Source organism: Pipistrellus hanaki (assembly GCF_964339955.1).
Source record: "Pipistrellus hanaki genome assembly, chromosome: 13".
In the NCBI taxonomy this organism is placed as follows: domain Eukaryota; kingdom Metazoa; phylum Chordata; class Mammalia; order Chiroptera; family Vespertilionidae; genus Pipistrellus; species Pipistrellus hanaki.
Genome location: NC_140515.1, coordinates 45,882,253 through 45,894,985, shown reverse-complemented (window position 1 = coordinate 45,894,985; position 12,733 = coordinate 45,882,253).

The following is a 12,733-nucleotide window of genomic DNA, read 5'->3' as shown; positions in this document are numbered from 1 at the left end:
CGGCCAAGGACTTGAGACATTTACTGAGGACTCACAACAAGAGACACTGGGACTCCAAAAGCAAAGAACAGGACACTGTGCCTTGAAGGAGCTTCCAGCCTTGACCCTTCTACAGGGATCAAACACTGTCTGGCACAATCCCTACGCCTGAAAAATCACTAGCACCATTTACCTTTGTTGTTATGGAGGTGCGGTCCCAATGGTCTGCCACTGCTTACAGTTAATGCCAAGCTCCCCCATGGGATCTGACCTCTTTCAGATTCAGTTAGCACAAGAGCCACTCATGTAGCCTTTGACAGAATCAAACAAGGCAAGATTTAATCACTTCTGCTGCTGGTGCAGAGCTCTCTCAGGTTGACTTCTGATGAGACTCTGATCTTCAGAACTCTATCTCCTCCTGCTCCTTTTTTTTTCCCCCCCCCACTTCTCTGCCCATACTCTAGGGACTGAAACACTGGGCTTCTCAGTAACTCTACCTAATGGATCTGTCTGTCCCTATAAAGGGAGCCAAATTCCTGGCCCTTCCGATCAGGTTTGTCTTAATGGGGCCCATGCCACTGTAAATATCTTTACTTTGATATTTTAAGGCCTACGTTAGTTCCTTTAAATAAAATATGGGAAGCTATACTCACTGAACCCTGGCAGAAGTCTTTCTTCCCATGCCATTGGTTCCACACAGGTTAACACCTTAGATGTACATAGTGGTCCCTGGCTTTGTCATTGATCATGGCCCCTGTCCCTCCTTATCTATTTCCGTTGTTATTGTGGTTGTGGATGCCCTTTGGCCTCTGTCTCTGGTTCTCAAAATTCCATCTCAAAGGTTAATAACACACAAGAGTTTATGGACACACTCAACATTAACAATAACAACAGCGGCTAATGGGCTTGCACATTTACAATTGGCCAAACACTGTGCGAAATGCCTTACTTGCATTTTTTCACTTAACCATCATAGGAAACTCACATGTACAGTCTTTCTAAGCACTTTAGGTAGTTAATTGTTTTAGTTCAGTTCCCCCTAAACCAGCCCCTGGTATAAGAATTTGGATGTAAGAAGTTTACTTAGGATGTAGGAGGTGGTCCCAGGAAAGAGTGATGACCTGAGATAGAAAAGGTAGGAAATCCATGAAGCATGAATGGGTGGATAACCATTGCGGGCAGGTGGGCTCACTGCCCTGGAGGCTTCTGAGAGACTGCAGAATGAACCTCAGAATTATTTCATCAAGAAGAAAAGAATCCGGAATAGTTATCTATCAATTCCCATTCTTCAATGGTAGAGGATCACCCTGGGTGATTTAACTCCGGAGAACTTCCAGCGTTCGGAGACCAACCACTCTCCTATGACAGAAAGCACTTCTGCGGACAGGCACTATCTGTCACCCACTTCAGAATGGACAAGGGTCACATGGGCAAGCCACTGATGGTGTCTGCTACAGTAATATGGAAGAGAATTAAGGAAAGGACAATGATAATGAGAAATAAGATCTGATCTCATCCTCACTAACCTTATAAGAATAGACACTGAGTGGCCAGATTATTATGATCTCTGAATGCATAATAATCTGGCTACTCAGTGTATTTGTATCTCAAATGGGTACCAAAAGTATTCTAGACTTTTTCTGGAGATCAACCACCTATTTGCCCTGAGCTTTCTATCAGCCAGTGCAAAGGGAAATCTGATCAGGTGCACGATTTATAGTATCTTTGATATCAAATAAATGAGGTACTCAAGAGAAGAACACTGAGTGGCCAGATTATTATGCATTCAGAGAGCATAATAATCTGGCCACTCAGTGTATATGCACCCCCCAAGAGAATTTAAAATTCATCTACTATTATTTGATTACCTACAGTGTTCCATATATAATTATACAGTGGGTCTAAGAGTGAGTAAAGCAGTCACTGGTCTTAGGTAGTAGTTTGCATTCTAAAACAATTAGGTGCTAAACAAATTGTGCTATCCAAAGATCCAACGAATTGTGCTGGCCAGAGAAGGGAGATGAGTGTGAGCTGAGATGGTCAGGAAATGTTTCCTAGAAAAGGTGGGTCTCATGCTTGAAGATGCCTGGACAATGATGGGACCTTCTGTACTAAATGTTCTCCTGATTGAGAGCCTGGGATAATGACCACATGTTACCCCATATCAAATCTAGCCCCTCATATACCCCCATGTCCTTGGTTCTCCTATGATGCTTTCTAAGCAGGGCCACTTGGCCAGACCCCGAAGGCAATTAGGGCTGCCCCCCATCGTCCGGTTGCCTCCTAGCCTTTTCTGTTTGATTACTGATTTGTCTGGTTTGTGAACAGAGGGCTGGACTTGGAACTTTGAATTTACTTTGCTTAGTTTTTGTATTCAAAAGTGGCATTTCAGATATAAAGGGGGGGGGGGAGACTTCCAACTAGGTTGTAACTGGCAAGTGAAACACATAGCAGCCTGTCAAGCTGCTTCTTGCTGTCATTTATAGATTTCCAGGTACTTCATGCAGAGATTAAATATGGAGTGATTTGGTACACACAACGCATTTGTGTCTGCCACTTCCTTTTTGGGCATTCTATTGAAGTCTCTGGTACCTCTACTTTGCTTTTTCTCTAGAGCTACTAGTATGATCTTCTCTTCCCCGTAAGTGCTAGACGAAGGCTTGTCAAACTGACTTCTGAGGGTGACACCCACTGTTCCTGCCTTGTCACTCTTAGGTATTCTGATTACCTGTCACACAGACTCTTTAGCACCCAACAGACCTCATAAGACACCCACTCCACCGCTACCCCTGATCTGGCCACAGAGGTACAGAAAGTGGGGAGTACTGGAGGTTGGTAATGAGCTCAGCTTGGCAGAGCAGGACAGGCCCATCTGGGAGAAGTGTCTTCTATCCACACAGACTGTGGACGGCTTGCTCTGTTGGACTATTGCAATAGCTCCACTGATCACTCTGCCTCCTCTGAGATCCTTCTAAATAAATCTGAAGTCCTTTTGGCCAGGGACTACAAACTCTACAGGAAGTAGAGTTATTACTTCTCTGATCTCACTTTGTACTGTCCCTGTCCCTCCTGTTCTAGCCACCCCTCCATAAAGGCAGGAATACTGCTCTAGTTTGGCTCAATGGATAGAGCATCAGCTTGAGGATTGAAGAGTCACAGGTTTGATTCCAATCAGGGCACATGCCAGGGTTGCAGGCTTGATTCCCAGTAGGGGGTGCACAGGAGGCAGCCAATCAATGATTCTCATAATTGATGTCTCTCTCTCTCTCTCTCTCTCTCTCTCTCTCTCTCTCTCTCTCTCTCTCTCTCTCTCTTTCTCTCTCTCCCTCTCTCTTTCCCTTCATCCCTCCCTCTCCCTTCCTCTCTGAAATCAATGAAAACATTGTTTAAAAATATTTTAAAAATAATAATACAGGCATATTCCTGCCTCAGGAACTTTGCACTTTCTGGTCCCTCTATCCAAACACACTTCCTTGCATAGTTCACTCACTCTTTGCTTCATTTAGTTCTCTGCTTAAATACCTCATTGATAAAGTCTTCCTTGATCCCCCTATAATATAAATCACCTCCCCTTTCATTCCATCACTCTGTAACCAATACTCTGTTCTGTGTTCTGCCACAGCATCATCAGAATACATATTCCAGGGACTATGCTTACTGTTCTGTTACCACTACTCAGAACAAGACTTATCACATAAACCATCAATAAATATATGTTAATAAATAACATATTATTTAAGAAGAGGATTTAGTGAGTATACATGTATTAAAGGGATTGAGCCTAGACTTGAATATGAAGTATTTACAAATGAAAACTCCTTCCACCCCAGGCAGGTGCCACTTTCACGGTATAAAATTTTAACAGGATCCTGCAAAAGCAATTGTCCAATGGATCTTTTAGGGAGAAAATGATCAACCTTGTTAGCAATTAGCTGCCAATTGAAACAGTAATAAGATATCACTATGGACCACAGTTTTCCAACTTTATGGTCACCAATGTGGGGAAAGCTGTCACCGGAATGGGAGGGCACTGAGCACTATTACACTGTGGCCAGAGTACAAATGCATTCAAGTTTTCTGACTAACTCATACATGGAAAGCTTCAGAATATGTAATTTTTTAAATGTTATGTTTGAAAACTATTTATTGGTATGAGACTTCTTTTGCAAGCAAAAGAAGAGGGCAAATCAGATTTGTAGAGTACCATCCCATTCTTAGCTAAGGAACTCTATATCCTGGAATGTTAATAGTGCTTATCTCAGGGCAGCTTTTCAATGTGCTTTATTTTATGTGCCTATATTTCTAAATGCTTTATAAGCCACTTACATTAATGTTTTACTTTTCTATTATGTAAGCATCATATGGGAAGTTATAAATATCGATAAGCACAAATAAAGAATAAATAAAATCATCTCTAATAGAGATAAGTAGTAATAATACAATAATCATAAGTAATATTTTATTTTAATAAAAATTTTTTATAAAATGTAAACATATAATTTGATGCTGGAAAATCTCCCCCTCCCCATTACCTCACCCCACTTCCACCCTCTTCTTGATATGGAACCACACAGTATAGATAGTTTACTGAATGCCCATAGAACTCCATTATCTCGATACTTTGGGGTGGCAGGCCTCTGTCCTGAACTCCAGCCAGTGTCATTCCAGGAGAAGCAAACCTTATTCTGGTTTTCTTAAATGGGGTCTGTCCCAAGTGAGTGGTCTTATAAGAAATGCACCCCTACAGCCATGCTGGGGCAGGTTCACAGAACCTGCTTTAAACTCCTGTATACATTTCAGGTCTGAGACTTTGGTTGTTTCTCTGTTTTCCGTGTCCATCTCCATCACGGAAAAGGAAACAGTCAGGTTCCTGAGTGGAGGAGCTGGGGATTAAGAAATTAAAGAAAGAAAGAGACCAAGAGGCAGAAATAGATTCATCAAGCTGGGCGCTAAGTGTCGCCATCCTCTCTGATGGAGAGGCAGTGAGCAGCCGAGTCATGCAGTAGGTTTATTTTATAGGGTCAAAGGAGCTTATTTGCATTCTTAACTAGGCCCTAGCATTACTGAGTTTACATATCTAGACTACCCCTGATGACACCTGGACAAAGGTAAGTCAGAAACTGAATAACACCCCCAGCCCTCTTGGGGGGAGGGGGGGGGGGTAATAGCCGGACACAGATTCTGCCAGTGCCTCGGGCTCAGCTGACAATTTAAAGAATGTCCATGGGCCTTCCCAGAAGGCCCTCTACACAAAGTCCTATAAGCAGATGCTTCACAACACAGGAAGGAGACGCCAAAGGTATTACCTTTTTTAACTTAGGTGAGTTAAGGTCTCAACCTGCTCCTTCAAGTTGAAAATACTAAGGTGACTTCTTTAAAACGCTGCGGGACCCAAGACAAATTGTTAAAAATCGAGACTGTCCTGCCAAAACGGGATGTCTGGTCACCTTAAAATAGCCACCTATGGACAGGCTGAGAGAGCTAAACTACATCCCCGAAGGTGTTCTTCCAACCAATTTGTATAATCTATTTGTAAAAGCTTAAGTGACCATCCAACCTATAGCTATGACGCTCAACACAGAAGCTGCCGAGCTGCAGTGACTTGGCAGCTGCGGTTCTGGGGTGACACACTCAGAACCAGAGAGGAGGGAGCCCGATTCCGGAGTTTATCACCTGAGAACAGCCCTCTAGCAGCAATCCAGGACCCCTCAGGAGATGTCGGAAAGCCAGTTTCACCCCACAGGCCAGGCCGAGGGACCCCACCAGTGTATGAATCCATGCACTAGGCCTCTAGTTAATACATAATACATATTATCAAACATATGCAGCTTTATAATTTAAAGAGTATCTTTTCATGTATTATCTCAGTTGGCTTTTACAATTCTATGATGTTAGTATGAGAACCCAATTTGGGATGGCAGGGAATGAGAGAATTGTGGATATTTTAGAGATCTTATCATCAAAGTTATTTCTGTAATTGGACTTATGGTCAGAAATCTGTATGTGGATGGGATGCCATGAATTATTCATTAATAACAATAGAGCTGAAACCAGTTTGGCTCAGTGGATAGAGCGTTGGTCTGTGGACTGAAAGGTCCCGGGTTCGATTCTGGTCAAAGGCATGTACCTTGGTTGCAGGCACATCCCCAGTAGGAGGTGTGCAGGAGGCAGCTGATCGATGTTTCTATCTCATTGATGTTTCTGACTCTCTATCCCTCTCCCTTCCACTCTGTAGAAAATCAATAAAATATATATATATTTTTAAATAACAATAGAGAAAATGAGTACGCAATTCATTCAATATATAAAATTTTAGTAATTTTACCAAAATCAGGGGAAAATATAGTTCATTTTATTTGTGCCAAAGTGTGCATAGATCTTATACATCTAATTCGTCTCACTCATACCTTCTGATATAATTAGTAAGATACTGGTTTTAACAAATTTAATAACAATAGTTTTCTACTTTTTTATTTCTTTTTTCTTTCTACATGTAATTCATCTTTATTGTTAAAAAATTCTGTAAAATACACAAAGTAAAAAGAGTTTTAAAAAATCACTCTTCATCTTTTCATCCTGAGATATACTGTCAATGTTGGTTTAATTTTTGCCAGTCTTTTTTTTTTTTTTTCCCAACTAAGATGCATCAATTCTAAATCAAGGTTCATACAACTAATGGGGCTCAACTTCAATTCATTTTGTGAAAGGAAAACATTCTTCTGAGGAGACTAATAGAATTAAAAGTTTAAGATTCCCATCAACAAATCCAAAGAAACACAATGCATCTTCTTGTGGATCATTCTCAATTCAAATAGTTTCTCTTGATACTAAATCTTATATTTGTTTATTCAGTTATTCATTCAGTAAATATATATTGAATGCCTACTAGGTATTTTCTAGGTACTAGACATATGACATTTTTTTAAAAATCAAATAAAATAAACATAATTATTGTGCTAACATTTTTAAATGGGAGATAGCAATAGTTAAGATAAATAACTAATGTATATACACATAGCAAGTGCTAACCACAGAACCAAAAACTATGTCAGCAACATCCTGAAGCTTGCACTCCAAAGTCAGCCAGAATTATATTTGTTGATAGATTTTAAAAGTAAAAGAATGTCTTTTGAAATTGTGATTATATTTCCTATAAGTAGCTCTGTGGTCCTTTAATATGTGTAACTCCATTGAGCTCGGAGTTCTTTAATAACGAAAAATAAGAATTGACAGATGTTTTGTTTGTTCATTTCGATTCTGAACATCCTCATTTTTGCGTAGATTGAGTAAAGCTATCGTTTTGGATTTATTTTGTTGAGTAAAATACAGTTTTTTCAATCAATATAGTTCTGCAAGTTGCATCCCAAACTATCCTTTAATTCCAAAAGAATAATTTTATTCTTTACCATTCTTTAATTTTATTCTTTAATTCCAACAACATAATTTACTTAAAATGTGCCCAATTTCTATGGATAAAATCTAAAATCTACAGACACAATAGAAAGATCACCCTAACTATATTTTCCAAAATCCATCACAATGTTTTCCATCTATCATGACCTTCTTTCAATGATGCTTTACAACTCCTTCCATTGAGAACAAAGTCTGTGTTCTTTTGCCTTGAATTTGAGTGAAATTGTGACTGTGGTAAAAGTGACACTATGTCAATTCTGAGTAAAGGTCAAAGCCAATGCAATTTCCGCCTGTTTTTTGTTGTTGTTTTTTTTTTTTTAAATAAAATGCTTGTTTTTAGGATTCAGCTACCATATTGGGGGAAGCTCAGTCATATCACCCCAAGGCCTTTGCCCTCAGTCCTGGTTGAGCTCCCAGCTGACAGTCAGTACTTTGTGAGAATAGAGCCTGACATGTAAGAGTAGTTTAATAAGTATTTGCCAAATCAGTGAGAGAATTTAGCACTTTCAACTGTGTGGGTTCATTTGTCAACTGATATGAAGATAATTAGATTCACACCCCCAGTTACCTCTTACATCTTTAAACAATAACATAATTGTGAAATTTCTAAAAGGAATATAAATATGGTCCTGGTGGGTTGTGTTTGTTTGCTTTACCAAGTTCAACATATTTAGGCTGCAGTCTACAGCCCCAATAAGAGATGGTCTTGAGGAAATAATAGACTCTATAAAATAATTCTGTTCTCATCAAATCTGATCAGATCTAATGCCTATTCAATCAAGAGACTTCATTGCACTCACTGGAAAGGACAATTACCAGTAACTCTGATAATGCTACCATTCAATTAAAAACTTTTACTGGGCGAATTCACTTTGGGTATAAAGTTTTCAAGTTTTTAGGTCAGAAGGAAACTTTGGTGTAGACCAAAATGTCTCCAAACTCAAGCATGATATTGAAGAAAAGAAGGAATTAATCTGCATCTGGAATCCAATGTTTTTTTCATTGAGTCTGAAGGCTGCAAAGGAATATAAGGGGTTGAATATGAGTATAGAATCTACCAAAATACTGTTTCTAAAGCATCAGCATTTCAAGCCAACACTACAACATGACGGCCAAGGCACAGGCTTTGAACTACAATGGCTTAGATGCAAATATTTTCTCTGACATATACAAGCTGAGAAACCTTGGAGCAAGTCATTCAAAGGCTTGAAATGCAAACATGTAACATGACTGGGAATGTGATCTTTTTTCCTGTTTTCTCTCTCTTCAAATTCTCTGTGTTGTCGACCTATTAACTTGATATTGAAGAGTACAATTATGATTATAAAAAAGATTAGGCTGGTCTGAACTGATAAAAGCTAAAAAGTCTAGATAAATGAAATTTATGAAGATTATCTATATAGAGTAAAAAACCTCTCTGAGAAACAACCCAGGTCAGAAACTCCTGAGTCTGCTTTTCTATTGTGTGTTTGTAGGGCAAATGCTAAAGGGAACATTTCAATATTTCACACCTTTGCCACGTTTTAAAACAAAAAATCTTCACAAAAGGAAGATTTACGGGCTTTAACGAGGTCAAAGGATGTTGCCCATGGCTTTGGTTTTAAAGAAGTTTCTAAATCAAATAGTTAGGTGGATAAAATGATAAATGTCACCTCTAAGAGGTTTCCAGACATTGGACAGGCTCTGAGAAAATGCATGGAATCTTCATTTAAAAAAAAAAAAGTCAGAATTTGTCAAAAGACCTGGATCTCTCCTGAAGAAAATTAAATATGACCTGAGGAGTAAATACATGAAGGAGTTCTCAGTGCCTATCAATCTCTGGCTGACCTATTTGGTCATTTAGAAAAGATCTAAGGCATGCTGTGTGCTTAAAACTACAACAACAATAATTAACATCCCCCATAATATATCTTTTTTTACGAATATCTCATATAGTATATTGTTAGTAACTAGGAGAAAGCAGAGACTAACACTAATCGAGATCAAGCATTCATCATTCACATTTAACTCATACCTTTAGCAAATGTAAATTGAGCTTTTGCAGTATAGTAGATAATGTGCTTAAATGTTGGGAAGTTGGCGGTGACCCTTGACCTCCTGGAGTTACAGCCTAATTAAACAAACAGGAGAAAACAGTGATTGCTAATCATTGAAAATGCTATGAGGGGTATTATGAAAGCTTGTAGCAAAGAAAGTTCATTTTGATTCAACTGAGACTTGAAAGATCGCTAGAAGTAACTAAGCTAAGAGTGGGCACAGTTGGCCCTGAACTTTGGCTTTCTCTGAGGGCCTCCGATGATCCAGAGCTTTTCCTGATTAAAAAATAAATATATATATCCAGGTAGACAGTGGAGGGATTCCTGATGATGTATGCATGTTAAGGCAGAAGTGAGAAGGCAGCTTTGGCTAAATACTGCAAGATTGGTTTCTGTGACCAGTGTGGGGTTCTGGAGAGAGCCCTCAATTAGGAGTCAGCTGAATCTGACTTTGACACCTGACCCTGCTGTGTGGCTTTGGGGCAACGTATTGCCTCTCAGTGCCCCAGTTTCCATTCTGTCAATGTGAGAGGTCATTGGTCTTACAGAGTAGGTTCTGTAGAAAGAGAGTCTGAAACAAAGCAAGATGTTTATGAGGAATCTGTGATCTGTATGGAAAAAGAGGGGAGTGGGATTAGACAGAGGTAGCATTCAAATTGCAATGCAAGTCCAACAACACCTTGGCCAACACTTGATGGAGCTTAGGAGCAAATAAAACCCAACAGACTTATTTTGATGGGAAGGGTGGGGGAGGGTAAAAAGACCTGGCCTTTATACCCTTACTTTGTTCAGTCACTGGATATAGGCTTTTCCTGAAAAGAGCATGATGATTGGCTCAGTGGCTCTCTACAGCTGAGGCCAACTCAGAAGGAGCTGACAGCGGAACAGAGCCAGTGCTCTGACCACACCCTCCACAGCTAGGAAGCCAGTCCTCCTAGGAAGCTCTGGATTGCACATTTGTGTCTACCATGAATACTGCAATCCTGAAGAGTCAATGTCCTTGAAAACATCTGGCACGACAGAGATGGAGAATAAATGTTGGTTAAATCCTAGTCATTACCACATATGCACTTCTTTACTCAGCAACATTCAGCAGGCTCCTACCATCATCATCTCAAAATTTTTTTACTAAGCATCGGTCCTTTGCATATTCTGCAACCTCCCCTTCCCTAAAATGTAAAGGGAATCTATCACAAATGCTTTCTCCACCATGAATTCTTTCCAGTTCCTCCATATGACCTTCAGGGAGCATAATTATTTATTGGAAAATTACCTATTAAGCCTCTGACCTCCTAGGACTGGGAATATAATGACAAAAAATATCCAAGTGTACCTTCAAGCTCACCTTCTCTCTTCTTCAACAGTCCTCTTCCCAATTCCATCCCACCATGGCTACAAGTACTGAGGTACCCATCTTGAACCTGGTATTATAGTTTGGGATTATAGCTACCCCCATTCCTGCCCCCCAAGGAATTCTGTGTTTCTAGAAATCAGTGATAATGCCTTACTGATATTTAAATAACAGTTTCTACTCTCCAATGCAGCATACAATGTACATCCAATATTATGAACCGATCTCTCTCTCAATATTATGAACCGAGTTGAGCTAAATTGAGTTGAACTGAATGAAACAGAGGCTTAGCTTGTATTTGGCTCTGGTTCTCCTAATAAACATTAATAGCTTAGTTTAAAAGCAAACTCTTTCAATTGAACTACTAAGCTGATTAAATGTGCCATAAGAGTTCTTATCGTCTGTAATCCTTTGTACAAATAGAAAGCCTGTCTTGCAAGGTTGGCTTTCAAATTGGTTCCCTCAGTGATTATGGTGCAGCTCAGTAGCTTAGTGGTTAAGAATGCTAGACCATGGAATAAGTCAACATAAGTTTGAACCTTCTTTTGCTGCTGTGTGACCTTGGATAAGTGACTTAACTTCTCTGGATCTCAGTTTCGTAATCTGTAAGAATATTAAATTAGAAACAATAATAACATCCACCTCCTGGAATGTTATAGCATTCAAAGACATGAAAATAAAATGCACAGAACATAGTAATAACTCAGTAAATGTTAGTTATCATCATCATTGCTATTAACCCAGAAAGCCATGTACACAGCAAGGTGAATTCTCTCCCTATCACCTGCATATGGAAGATGAGCTAAGCTAGGTCTTTATCTCTCGTATTCTACTAGATTTGACTGTAGAAGTACATTCATTTTCTAAAACATTAGCAGACTTATTTTTACTCCATCAAGTCTGGTGTTTTAATAGGAAAAAAAAACACAACAGCATTCTTTCATTTCTTTTTAAGAAAAGCTTAAAAGCATGGAAACTTTTAACTTATTCCTTCATTATTTGTAAAATCTACTGTGAAGCATTATCATAAATAATTTAAATCAACTCCATCAATTTGTCAAAATAAATTAGCAAGCATACAAATGTATGTCTGGATTTTGAACTGGTCTCTCTCTCTCTCTGTGTGTGTGTGTGTGTGTGTGTGTGTGTGTGTGTGTGTGTTTCAATACATGATAGATCTTGGCTTTCTCTAAATTTACCAGTGTCCAGTAAATTTAGGTAATTGAGGATTTCACATTTGTGTAATTAGCCAACATTTTGTATTTGGCCATTCGGAGCCAAATATCTATTTTCTGAGTCATTTTTAAACAGGTTGAACAGAATGTTACCATGAGTATGCAGGTCTCCTTGGTGGCATGTGAGGAGGCCTCATCTCTCATCCAAACTGGCTGTTCGGCAAGGCTTGTTGCCAGGAGCCAGTCACACCTGGATTGTGATCCTATAGGATGATCGGTAGGCCTTTGTAGGCTTGGATCCAGTAGTTAACCTGAGACAGGGAATTACAGGTTGCTGAGTACTGTAAGAAGACTGTATATCAGGCACACCTAGAGAAAAAGGTGTTTAAGTTGGAGCTGAAATACAGTCAACGCCAGAGGACGAATACATAGGGATAAGGCCAGGGCAGTGTGTCTGTGTGTGTATGTTTTGGGGGCAGGGGCATGAAGACCTGGAAAGACTTTATAAATACGTTGGGGCTTTCTCCTAAGGACCTATAGGAAAGTACTAAAAGTCTCTAAAGCAGTGGTTCTCAACCTTTCTACTTCACAACTAATTTTGCTACTGTTATGAATTGTAATATAAATACCTGTGTTTTCTGATGGTCTTAGGCAACCCTGCTAGCAGTATTTACATTACAATTCACTAACTGTAACAAAATTGCAGTTATGAAGTAGTATCGAAAATAATTTTATGGTTGGGGATCACCACAACATGAGGAACTGTATTAAAGGGTCGT